This window comes from Delphinus delphis, chromosome 21 (genome assembly GCF_949987515.2).
Source record: "Delphinus delphis chromosome 21, mDelDel1.2, whole genome shotgun sequence".
Classification (NCBI taxonomy): domain Eukaryota; kingdom Metazoa; phylum Chordata; class Mammalia; order Artiodactyla; family Delphinidae; genus Delphinus; species Delphinus delphis.
Genome location: NC_082703.1, coordinates 1,553,706 through 1,566,064, shown reverse-complemented (window position 1 = coordinate 1,566,064; position 12,359 = coordinate 1,553,706).

Genomic DNA, 12,359 nt, shown 5'->3' with positions numbered 1-12,359 from the left:
CTCTCGACAGCCCTTCCTCCTGACACCTCCTCCCTGGGGAACATGGGGCGCTCTTCCCCTCCCTCTCTGGTCCCAACCTCAGGTGTCACCATGATTCTTTGCTGGGGTCGATTTTCCCTGGGGCTGGGGAGAGGGGCTCAGTCATGGGCTCCTGTCGTGTTCTCTCCAGTGACACTTCAGTCATGGCTCGTCTCTTGGTTCCATTTCTCTTCTTCCCTAGGGTATTAGAGACATGAGAAGGCTTCGAAACATCTGACACAAATTCAGAAGTTGCCATTTTTGTTGCCCTGCTTGCCTTGCCCTAATAAAGGAAGGAGGTCACTTTTAGTGGCAAAGGCCTTGGTCATTCTCTGTCCTGTACCGGCTATTGACATGAGTCACAACAAAAGAAGATTTTATGAGGACATGTTAAAACTCAGAGCAGCTCTTGTTTCTGGCCCTTTAGGTTTCTGCTGCCCCATCCACGTGCCTCAGTGCATCACGGGTTCCTGCAGGCGAGGCCCACACTCCCTCACGGGGGAGAGTCACTGCATGAAATAGTTTTGAGGCACAAGTGCGTATCTTCTATTTAGGAAACGGTGGTCCTTATTACAAGGCACACAGCACCCCTTCACCACGGCGTTGAGAACTGTCCAGGGAAATCTTTCTGTGGGCTTGGGGTAATCCCTGAAAGGCAGTCTCCAAAGTTGGACCATTCATGCTATGGATTCTGGGCGGAGACTGTAGATACTTGCTCACTTCTCCTTTCAGCAAAGCCTTCCTTCCTCTTCCACATTTTTTTCCTTTCTGCCCTTCCTTCCTTCCTGCTCATGGGCTGTTTTACTGGAAACCATGAATAACCCCTAAAAATTGCATTTTCATCTTTCTTCTGAAGATCAGAGGACACAGATGACAAAAATCGTGCAAATACTGAACTGAAAGTAGCAAAGGAGCCTGAGCAAGATGTGAGCTTTGTGCCCTGAGGGAGACGGGAAGCAGAGAAGCTGTCAGGGTGGTGCTGGGATGCCAAGGCCCTTCCTGCCCTCGACGTATCGGGAAAGGGGACACACACCTGGGCCCCCCCCCATCCAGGGAGGTGGCTGAGAGTATCAGAGTCTCAAAACTCAATGCCACGCTGACCCCGTGTCTTAGTAAAGCTTATTTCCAGCACTCGTTAAAACTCCAATGTACTGTTTTTTGGAAGAAGTGAAGATACTGATTTTATCAGGCTCCAAACAGTCCTTTGGTTTTCTTTTCTTTAGACTTAATTTTTATAGGGATGTGAACACTTGATAATTTTCCAAGGAGCACTTATCCACAGGTACACTGTGAGGTTGGAAACATTTATCAGAAGACTCCTCCTTTTCTTTACCTTATTTTCCAGTTTTGCATATTCCAGACAATTTCAAGTGTTTACCCGGGAATAAAATGCGGCTTTAATTTAAAATGGAAGTGACCTGGGGGGAAGAGGTTGGTCCCACTAATGATACTGTAAGGCGCTGTGCTTCCCTTCAGTATCCTGAATATTCCCATCCATTTATATGCAAACAAAAAGCTGCGGAATTCCCTGGTGGTCCAGTGGTTATGACTCGGTGGTTTCACTGCCAGGGTTCGGGTTCTATCCTTGGTTGGGGAAGTAAGATCCCACAAGCCGTGTAACGCGGCCAAAAAAAAAAAAAGCTGCGATTTGTTCCTGTGTTGAGTTTTGCGTCACGTTTCTTTTTGGAGTCAGAGCCCTGGCCAGTTACTGCCCAGGACAATGAAGTGCCATCCAGCATCTGAAACCGCGTAACATGCATCCTTTAGAATAATCCTCAATGTTGGCAACTCAGCTGCGAAGGTTTTTTTTTGGATCTAATGTCTCTGCAGAAGCTGAAAGGCAAACAGCAGGAAATCTATTGTTTCAGAATTCCATTTTCAGTGGAGTGAGTCCAGGATTTATGTTTGAGATACATGTGGACACAGCAATTCCAAAATTATCTATCTTGCTGAATAGCAGATGTGAGAACAGACCCCAAAATGTGCAACTCCGTGGTTTCCTTTTGCTTAGTTTATAATGATGTCACGGTAATCACTAATAAACAATGACAAGGTTTTCCTCAAACTTTGCCTTGTGTCAGGATCGCCTGGAGGACTTGCTGGTGTAGATGGCTGGGCTCCACCTACAGGGCTTCTGAGTCAGGGGTTCTGGTAATGCTCAAGAATCTGCATTCCTAACCGGTTCCCAGGTGGTGCTAATGCTGCTTGTAGTGAGACCGCGCTTTGAAAACCACTGCTCAGATTACCAAGTGCCAGTATGATCATTACACATGGGCATGGAAATCTGTTTTATTTCACTCTCTGCATATGCAAGAAAACCTGAAAAATTACTATGGGGACTGAAATACTTTTTAAAAATTTAATTTACTTTTTTATACAGCAGGATCTTATTAGTTATCTATTTTATACATATTAGTGTATATATGTCAGTCCCAATCTCCCAATTCATCACACCACCACCACCATCCCCCTGCTACTTTCCCCCCTTGGTGTCCATATGTTTGTTCTCTACATCTGTGTCTCTATTTCTGCCCTGCAAACCGGTTCATCTGTACCATTTTCTAGGTCCCATATATATGCGTTAATATACAATATTTGTTTTTCTCTTTCTGACTTACTTCATTCTGTATGACAGTCTCTAGATGCATCCACGTCTCTACAAATGACCCAATTTCATTCCTTTTTATGGCTGAGTACTATTCCATTATATATATGTACCACATCTTCTTTATCCATTCGTCTGTCGATGGGCATTTAGATTACTTCCGTGACCTGGCTGTTGTAAATAGTTATGCAATGAACATTGGGGTGCATATGTCTGTTTGAATTATGGTTTTTTCTGGGTATATGCCCAGTAGTGGGATTGCTGGGTCATATGGTAATTCTATTTTTAGTTTCTTGAGGAACCTCCATACCGTTCTCCATGGTGGCTGTATCCATTTACATTCCCACCAACAGTGCAAGAGGGTTCCCTTTTCTCCACACCCTCTCCAGCATTGGTTGTTTGTAGATTTTCTGATGATGCCCATTCTAACTGGTGTGAGGTGATACCTCATTGTAGTTTTGATTTGCATTTCCCTGATAATTAGTGATGTTGAACAGCTTTTCATGTGCTTCTTGGCCATCTGTATGTCTTCTTTAGAGAAATGTCTATTTAGGTCTTCTGCCCATTTTTTGATTGGGTTGTTTGTTTTTTTAATTTTGAGCTGTTTATATATTTTTGAGGTTAATCTTTTGTCCATTGATTTGTTTGCATTTTCTCCCATTCTGAGGGTTGTATTTCCGTCTTGTTTGTAGTTTCCTTTGCTGTGCAAAAGCTTTTAAGTTTTATTAGGTCCCATTTGTTTATTTTTGTTTTTATTTCCATTACTCTAGGAGGTGGATCAAAAAAGATCTTGCTGTGATTTAGGTCAAAGAGTGTTCTTCCTATGTTTTCCTCTAAGAGTTTTATAGTGTCTGGTCTTACATTTAGGTCTTTAATCTATTTTGAGTTTCTTTTGGTGTATGGTGTTAGGACGTGTTCTAATTTCATTCTTTTACATGTAGCTGTTCAGTTTTCCCAGCACCACGTATTGAAGAGACTGTCTTTTTTCTCCACTGTATATCTTTGCCTCCTTTGTCATAGATTAGTTGACCATAGGGGCATGGGTTTATCTCTGGGCTTTCTATCCTGTTCCATTGATCTATATTTCTGTTTTTGTGCCAGTACCATACTGTCTTGATTACTGTAGCTTTGTAGTATAGTCTGAAGTCAGGGAGTCTGATTCCTCCAGCTCCCTTTTTTTCCATCAAGACTGCTTTGCTATTCGGGGTCTTTTGTGTCTCCATACAAATTTTGAGATATTTTGTTCTAGTTCTGTAAAAAATGCCATTGGTAGTTTGACAGGGATTGCATTGCATCTATAGATTGCTTTGGGTAATATAGCCATTTTAATAATATTGATTCTTCCAATCCAAGAACAGGGTTATCTCTCCATCTGTCTGTACTATCTTTAATTTCTTTCAGCAGTGTCTTACAGTTTTCTGCATACAGGTCTTTTGTCTCCTTAGATAGGTTTATTCCTAGGTATTTTATTCTTTTTGTTGCAATGGTAAATGGGAGTGTTTCCTTAATTTCTCTTTCAGATTTTTCGTCATTAGTGTATAGGAATGAAAGAGATTTCTGTGCATTAATTTTGTATCCTGCAACTTTACCAAATTCATTGATTAGCTCTAGTAGTTTTCTGGTGGCATCTTTAGGATTCTCTATGTATAGTATCATGTCATCTGCAAACAGTGACAGTTTTCCTTCTTCTTTTCCAATTTGTATTCCTTTTTTTTTTTTTTTTTTTTTTTTTTTTTGTGGTATGCGGGCCTCTCACTGTTGTGTCCTCTCCCATTGTGGAGCACAGGCTCCGGACGTGCAGGCTCAGTGGCCATGGCTCGTGGGTCCAGCCACTCCACGGCATGTGGGGTCTTCCCATACCGGGGCACAAACCCATATCCCCTGCATTGGCAGGCGGACTCTCAACCACTGTGCCACCAGGGAAGCCCTGTATTCCTTTTATTTCTTTCTCTTCTCTGATTGCCGTGGCTAGGACTTCCAAAACTATGTTGAATAATAGTGGCCAGAGTGGACAGCCTTGTCTTGTTCCTGATCTTTAGGGAATGCTTTCAGTTTTTCACCATTGAGAATTATGTTTGCTGTGGGTTTGTAATATATGGCCATTATTATGTTGATGTAGATTCCCTCTATGCCCACTTTCTGGAGAGTTCTTTTTTTATTTTTTAATAAATTTATTTATTTTTCGCTGTGTTGGGTCTTTAATGCTGTGCGCGGGCTTTCTCTAGTTGTGGCAAGTGGGGTTAGTCTTCGTTGTGGTGCATGAGCTTCTCATTGTGGTGGCTCCTCTTATGGTGGAGCATGGGCTCTACACATGTGGGGTTCAATAGATGCAACACACGAACTCAGTAGTTGTGGCTCGTGGGCTCTTGAGCACAGGCCCAGTAGTTGTGGTGCACGGACTTAGTTGCTCAGCGGCATGTGGGATCTTCCCAGGCCAGGGCTCAAACCTATGTCCCCTGCATTGGCAGGCAGATTCTTAACCACTGCACCACCAGGGAAGTCCCTCTGGAGAGTTTTTGTCATAAATGGGTATTGAATTTTGTCAAAAGCTTTTTCTGCATCTATTGAGATGATCATATGGTTTTTATTCTTCAATTTGTTAATATGGTGTATCACACTGATTGATTTACATATACTGAAGAATCCTTGCATCCCTGGGATAAATCCCACTTGATCATGGTGTATGATCCTTTTAATGTGTTGTTGGATTCTGTTTGCTAGTATTTTGTTGAGGATTTTTGCATCTATATTCATCAGTGATATTGGTCTGTAATTTTCTTTTCTTGTAGTATCTTTGTCTGGTTTTGGTATCAGGGTAATGGTGGCCTCATAGAATGAGTTTGAGAGTGTTCCTTCCTCTGCAATTGTTTGGAAGAGTTTGAGAAGGATGGGTGTTAGCTCTTCTCTAAATGTTTGATTGAATTCACCTGTGAAGCCATCTGGTCCTGGACTTTTGTTTGTAGGAAGATTTTTAATCACAGTTTCAATTTCATTACTTGTGATTGGTCTGTCCATATTTTCTATTTCTTCCTGGTTCAGTCTTGGAAGGTTATACTTTTCTAAGAAACTGTCCATTTCTTCCAGATTGTCCATTTTATTGGCATAGAGTTGCTTGTAGTAGTCTCTTAGGATACTTTGTATTTCTGTGCTGTCTGTTGTAACTTCTCCTTTTTCATTTATAATTTTATTGATTTGAGTCTTCTCCCTTTTTTTCTTGATAAGTTTGGCTAATGGTTTATCAATTTTGTTCATCTTCTCAAAGAACCAGCTTTTAGTTTTATTGATCTTTGCTATTGTTTTCTTTGTTTCTATTTCATTTATTTCTGCTCTGATCTTACAATTTTTTTCCTTCTACTAACTTTGGGTTTTGTTTGTTCTTTTTTCTCTAGTTCCTTTAAGTGTAAGGTTAGATTGTTTATTTGAGATTTTTCTTGTTTCTTGAGGTAGGCTTGTATTGCTATAAACTTCCCTCTTAGAACTGCTTTTGCTGCATCCCACAGGTTTTGGATTGTCGTGTTTTTGTTGTAATTTGTCTCTAGGTATTTTTTGATTTCCTCTTTGATTTCTTCAGTGACCTCTTGCTTATTTAGTAATGTATTGTTTAGCCTCCATGTGTTTGTGTTTTTTACATTTTTTCCCCTGTAATTGATTTCTAATCTCACAGTGTTGTGGCCAGAAAAGATGCTTGATATGATTTCAATTTTCTTAAATTTACTGAGGCTTGATTAGTGACCCAAGATGTGATCTATCCTGAAGAATGTTCCATGTGCACTTGGGAAGAAAGTGTATTCTGTTGTTTTTGGATGGTATGTCCTATAAATATCAATTAAATCTATCTGGTCTATTGTGTCATTTAAAGCTTGTGTTTCCTTATTAATTTTCAGTTTGGATGATCTGTTCATTGGTGTAAGTGAGGTCTTAAAGTCCCCCGCTATTATTGTGTTACTGTCCATTTCCTCTTTCATAGCTGTTAGCAGTTGCCTTATGTATTGAGGTGCTCCTATGTTGGGTGCATATATATTTATAATTGTTATATCTTCTTCTTGGATTGATCCCTTGATCATTATGTAGTGTCCTTCCTTGTCTCTTGCAACATTCTTTCTTTTAAAGTCTATTTTATCTGATATGAGTGTTGCTACTCTAGCTTTCTTTCAAGTTCCATTTGCATGGAATATCTTTTTCCATCCCCTCACTTTCAGTCTGTATGTGTCCCTAGGTCTGAAGTGGGTCTCTTGTAGACAGCATATATAATGGGTCTTGTTTTTGTATCCATTCAGTGAGCCTGTGTCTTTGTTTTATTTTAAATATTTATTTATTTATTTGGTTGCACCAGGTCTCAGTTGCGGCAGGTGGGCTCCTCGGTTGTGGCATGTGAACCCTTAGTTGCAGCATGTGGGATCCAGTTCCCCGACCAGTGATTGAACCTGGGCCCCCTGCATTGGGAGCGCGGAGTCCTATCCACTGCACCAACAGGGAAGCCCCGAGCCTGTGTCTTTTGCTTGGAGCATTTAATCCATTCACATTTAAGGTAATTATTGATATGTATGTTCCTATGACCATTTTCTTTATTGTTATGGGTTTGTTTTTGTAGGTCCTTTTCTTCTCTTATGTTTCCCACTTAGAGAAGTTCCTTTAGCATTTGTTGTAGAGCTGGTTTGGTGGTGCTGAATTCTCTTAGCTTTTGCTTGTCTGTAAAGCTTTTGATTTCTATGTCGAATCTGAATGTGATCCTTGCTGGGTAGAATAATCTTGGTTGTAGGTTCTTCCCTTTCATCACTTTAAATATATTGTGCCACTTCCTTCTGGCTTGTAGAGTTTCTGCTGAGAAATCAGCTGTTAACCGTATGGGCGTTCCCTTGTATGTTATTTATCATTTTTCCCTTGTTGCTTTCAATAATTTTTCTTTGTCTTTAATTTTTGTCAGTTTGATTACTCTGTGTCTCGGTGTGTTTTTCCTTGGGTTTATTCTGCCTGGGACTCTCTGTGCTTCCTGGACTTGGGTGGCTATTTCCTTTCCCATGTTACGGAAGTTTTTGACTATAATCTGTTCAAATATTTTCTCAGGTCCTTTCTCTCTCTCTTCTCTTTCTGTGACCCCTATAATGCAAATGTTGTTGCATTTAATGTTGTCCCAGAGGTCTCTTAGACTCTCCTCATTTCTTTGCATTCTTTTTTCTTTATTCTGTTCCATGGCAGTGAATTCCACCATTCTGTCTTCCAGGTCACTTATCCATTCTTCTGACTCAGTTATTCTGCTATTAATTCCTTCTAGTGTATTTTTCATTTCAGTTATTGTATTGTTCATCTCTATTTGTTTGTTCTTTAATTCTTCTAGGTCTTTGGAAAATATTTCTTGCATCTTCTCGATCTTTGCCTCCATTCTTTTTCCGAGTTCCTGGATCATCTTCACTCTCATTATTCTGAATTCTTTTTTCTGGAATGTTTCTTATCTCCCCTTCATTTAGTTGTTTTTCTGACATTTTATCTTTGTTCCTTCATCTGGTACATAATCCTCTGCCTTTTCATCTTGTCTTTCTGTAAATGTGATTTTTGTTCCACAGGCTGCAGGATTGTAATTTTTCTTCTGCTGTCTGCCTTCTGGTGGATGAGGCTATCTAAGAGGCTTGTGCAAGCTTCCTGAGGGGAGGGACTGGTAGTGTGTAGAGCTGGGTGTCGTTCTGGTGGGCAGAGCTCAGCAAAACTTTAATCTGCTTGTCTGCTGATGGGTGGTGCTGGGTTCCCTCCCTGTTGGTTGTTTGGCCTGAGGCAACCCATCACTGGAGGCTACAGCCTCTTTGGGGGAGCTAATGCTGGACTCTGGGTGGGCTCACACCAAGAAGTACTTCCCAGAATTTCTGCTTCCAGTGCCCTTGTCCTCACAGTGAGACACAGACACCCCCTCTTACAGACAAGCCTCTGTACGAGACCCTCCAACACTAGCAGGTATGTCTGTTTCAGTCTCCTATAGGGTCACTGCTCCTACCCCTGGGTCCCAGTGTGCACACTACTTTGTGTGTGCCCTCCACAAGCGGAGTCTCTGTTTCCCCCAGTCCTGTCAAAGTCCTGCAATCAAATCCCACTAGCCTTCAAAGTCTGATTCTCTAGGAATTTCTCCTCCCGTTGCCAGACCCCCTGGTTGGGAAGACTGACGTGGGGCTCAGAACCTTCACTCCAGTGGGTAGACTTCTGTGGCACACGTGTTCTCTAGTTTGTGAGTCACCCACCCAGCAGTTATGGGATTTGATTTTATTGTGCTTGTGCCCCTCCTACCATCTCACTGTGGCTTCTCCTTTGTCTTTGGATGTGGGGTATCTTTTGTTGGTGAGTTCCAGTGTCTTCGTGTCGATGATTGTTCAGCAGTTAGCTGTGATTCCAGTGCTCTCACAAGAGGGAGTGAGCGCACGTCCTTCTACCTGGGGACTGAAATTTTTGAGGAGGAATACATATTGAGAAAAGTTATATTTTTAAAAACCTACTATCTCCTGTGACCTCAAAAGTGTAACACAGCATGTACAAAACACCTGGGACAAAGAAGCCAAATCACCTTTTTCTCAGTGATTTGCTGCTATGGGTCATCTCTCTGTGTTTTTGCCTTTGCAAACAGACCATAGATTTTGTGTCAGAGAGTTAACTGTTGAGGCTGGATCTATTTACATAGGAAGCCTGTCTAACCAGCAGTCCCATTGGCCTTTTGACATGACAATATTTCATTCACTGCCCTCCACCCCTAACAAGCTTGAATCACTACCTCCTCTGTGGCCAAGGGACAGGGCACTACATGTAATGCTCTGGAAATTTCGCCTTTGGAATTCAAACCCAACTAAGATTCCCTGCATCACTGTTCAAGGAAATGGTACAAGAGTACCCCAGAATACACTCTTCTTGGTTTGGCCTCACTTTCTCTTTTTTAAATTTTAGTTATGTATGGCTTTTGTAGAATCCTCAGAGCATCAGTTTTCTCTTTTAATAACGTCCACACGATGTTTCAACTTTGCTAAAACCAAGTGCCAAAAGAGGTAATTGATGGTGGAGCTGTCCAAGCTCAGCTCAGACACCATAAAGGAAGTGAGCCATGACCCCACAACTGAGCCCCAGGTGGCTGAGGGCGTCTGCAGCAGAGCAGGAGGATGAGGGCCTGGGGGCCGTGCTCCCAGGGCACACTAGCTCCACAGGGGCTGATGAGCAGCAGTGACGTTGGTCTGAGTGTTAAATGAACACAGCAGTGGATGTGCCTAAATATTTTTCTTTCGGAACACTTGGTGTCCTGTGGCCTGTAGCCTGAATCTAAGAGAACGTGCAGCCCTACAGTTGGGCCTGGGTCTATGTTAGCAAAGTCGTCTCTGGGAAACAAACAAGCAATATTACATCTGGTTCCAACTGTCAGGCGTGTTCTTTCTCGACCTGCCTCCCTTCCCTTTACAGTGGGAACTGAGTGGAAAGGTAACGATTGCCACCAGGAAGAGGCAAAGAGAGCCGAGGAAGTCCTCCCAGCCAGAGCCTCTTCCCTTCCCTTCACTTTGGTCTCTTGTTCTCTCTCCTAATTCTTCCTCTTCTGACAGAGAAAATGACTACCAAGTCTTATACTGGTTATCCCAACTTCACATGAGAAACTGTCCCTTTATATTATAGCCGTGACTAGAATAGACCTATTCTCAATTATATTTTCCAGGTTATTCAGTCTCATGGTTTTTATTTTTGTTTTTTTCATTTTTTCTTTTTTCTCAGTCTCAAACTGAAGTCTCCTCTGGTTCCCAACAAACTCTCAGGTCACTTTCTTTATTGTCCAAATTTATGTGCTCAAATAATGTAATTCAATACTAGCCTCTCCAAAATACAACTTTAAAAATAAAAGATCTGCAAGCATTATATGCAAAAGCCAATAAATGTATGACTTTTAATGTTATCTGTGATTTTAGCTTATGAGTGACTGTTCTCTATGATAATTGATAATAGATATTGCCTCATATTTTTAGTAGGCATTTAATTATTGATTGGTTGATTGTCCCTCTGTCTTACTAGTTTAATGATGCAGAAACTGAAAGAATATGAGTGTATTTTTATAATTGTTCTCAACCCAATGGTTTATTTAGTAAACCACATGGTAAAAAAAAATTTTTTTTAATGTATTGCACAGATTCATTAACTTCAGAGTAGCTGTGCAGGAAATTCTCTAATACAAATGTAATTTATATTTATGTTACAGTACATAAATACTGTAGCTTACATCAAAGCCTATGATTATTATACAAAGATCCCAAATGACCAAGTACTGGTACCACAATTAACATTTGAGAAGAGTAATTAGTTGACTCTTCTCTACACAAAACAGATTTCTTGGTTTTTTTAGTTAAAAACAAATTTTAAAAATTGAAGTATAGTTGATGTATAATATTAAATAAGTTACAAGTGTACAACATAGTGATTCACAATTTTTTAAGATTATACTCCATTTATAGTTATCATAAAATATTTCCTGTGTTGTACAATATATCCCTGTAGCTTATTTATTTTACATATAGTAGTTTGTACCTCTTAATCCTCTACTTCTATATCCCCCTTTCTCTCTTCCCACTGGCAACCACTAGTTTGTTCTCTATGTCTGTGAGTCAGTTTCTTTTTTTATTATATTTACTAGTTTGTTTTATTTTTTGATACCACATATAAGTGATATCATACAGTATTTTTCTTTCTCTGACTTATTTCAATTAGCATAATGCCCCTAAGTCAATCCATGTTGTTGCAAAAGGAAAAATTTTGTTGTTTTTTATGGCTGACTATATTCCATTGTGTGTGCACGCGTGTGTGTGTGTGTGTGTGTGTGTGTGTGTGTATTCATCTGTTGATGGGTTGATGGGCACTTAGGTTGCTTCCATATCTTGGCAATTATAAATAATGCTGCTATAAACATTGGGGTGCATGTATCTTTTCTAATTAGTGTTTTCATTTTTTTTTCAGATATATACCCAGGAGTAGAATTGCTGGGTCAGATGGTAGTTCTATTTTTAGTATTTTGAGAAATCTACATACTGTTTTCCACAGTGGCTGCACCAATTTACATTCCCACCTATAGTGTATGGGGGTTCCCTATCCTCACATCCTTGCCAACATTTGTTATTTATGTTCTTTTTGATGATAGCCATTCTGACAGTTGTAAGCTGATAGCTCATGTGGTTTTGGTTTGCATTTCTCTGATGATTAGTGATGTTGAGCATCTTTTCATGTGCCTGTTGGCCATTTGCATATCTTCTTTGGAAAAATGTCTATTCAGGTCTTCTGCCTATTTTTTAATTGGGTTGTTTGTTTTTTGATGTTGAGTTGTGTGAGCTGTTTATATACATAACAAAATTTCTTGGGCATGACAAAAGGATAAATTATTTTTCTTTACCATCTCCAAAGGCTATAGTTTTTCAGTTATTTAAAAACAATGTCCTTTGAGAGTGCTAAAACTAAAGACCAATAAGCAAATCAAGTTGAAAACAGAAATAACATGGATTCAATCTATTAATGAGATATTAATGAATAGCTAATAGCCACTAGACTCACATATTTGGGCTTGAAGTAAAAAGTCAAGTCAGGAAATTATCTTTCTTTCTTAAGCATTCCTATTTAGAACCACATAGACAACCCATAAAAATTTTCAATCGTCTCCACACAATTTGCTGCCTTGTTCTGACTTGACTTCACACCCAAACAGTGACTTTGAAGGAGTGATTGCTCGGGAAGGAGACCAACCATG